The sequence below is a fragment of the Epinephelus moara genome, chromosome 16 (genome assembly GCF_006386435.1).
Source record: "Epinephelus moara isolate mb chromosome 16, YSFRI_EMoa_1.0, whole genome shotgun sequence".
Taxonomy (NCBI): Eukaryota; Metazoa; Chordata; class Actinopteri; order Perciformes; family Serranidae; genus Epinephelus; species Epinephelus moara.
In genome coordinates, this window is record NC_065521.1 from 4,855,289 (window position 1) to 4,856,276 (window position 988).

At 45.7% G+C, this 988-nt stretch overlaps 1 protein-coding gene across 9 annotated transcripts in view; it reads right to left on the minus strand.

The window, feature by feature from the left end:
* The window catches only part of vps13d (vacuolar protein sorting 13 homolog D), a 274,881-nt gene that overhangs the window by 100,941 nt on the left and 172,952 nt on the right, over window positions 1-988 (minus strand). The gene's annotated exons all lie outside the window — the stretch shown is intronic.

Below are 988 nucleotides of genomic sequence, written 5' to 3' on the forward strand. Positions count from 1 at the left end.
ACAGTTTAGATTTTCACCTTCCCACATATGTAATAATTTCCTGCAAATGTAATAGTTATTACATTTGCGGAAAATTGTGTGTTACGTTTGTAGTAGGCAGCTGCTATTACGTTTGTGGGAAATTTATTACATTTGCGGGATTATTACATTCAAAGCTGCAGATTTGTATTACGTTTGTGGGCTATTATTACGTTTGCGGGTGTAACAAGCCCTCCGCAACAGATAGGCAGGACTTCTATTTTTGCCGGACGCCGGAGCACAACGCAGCAATTTGGCACAGAGCAGATCATGCAGGGCAGGAAGTCGTGCACAGAAACAAAATAAAACATCCGGTTAATTTTCAAAATAAAATACACAGTGTTCACGGCAGATCATGTTTTCCTGCACTACACCTTGAAAACTACATAATGGGCAGAGGCAGGCCTTACGTCAACAGGTCAGAGGTTTTCAGACGTCATTTCACCCCGTTCACACCATGAACGAGGAGATATTAATCATGGCAGTGCACCGAGATGTCTTCCGGCGGAGTTGCACCGCTCTGCACAGCAAACGCAGCCGGTGGGTATTGACGGACAGCGGAGCACACAGCGGATAACCAGCACCGCCGTTCTGCAACAAACACGCATCCAATGGAAATCCGGCGTTAAATGTACCGTGCAATTAACCGACTTCAGGCCTACCTTCAACCACAAAATTCTAATCAGTTCATTCATCAGTCCAAGTGGACGTATGTCTCAAATTTACAGAAATTCTCATAAGATGTTTTTGAAATATCTTATTCATGAGAATGTAATCTCTCAAGACAGATTCTGCAATCTACATTGTAGAATCTGTCGGCAGCCCTGTGTGAAAGACGACTAGAGGGGGGGGAGGGCGGGGCTTTGAGTCTGAACGATGCTGCGCTTTAGCCAATCACAATGGAGGGGGCGTGGCCGAGACGTGCAGGTGTCCCCAGGAAATGTGTACCTACAGAAACAGCAAGCTCCGC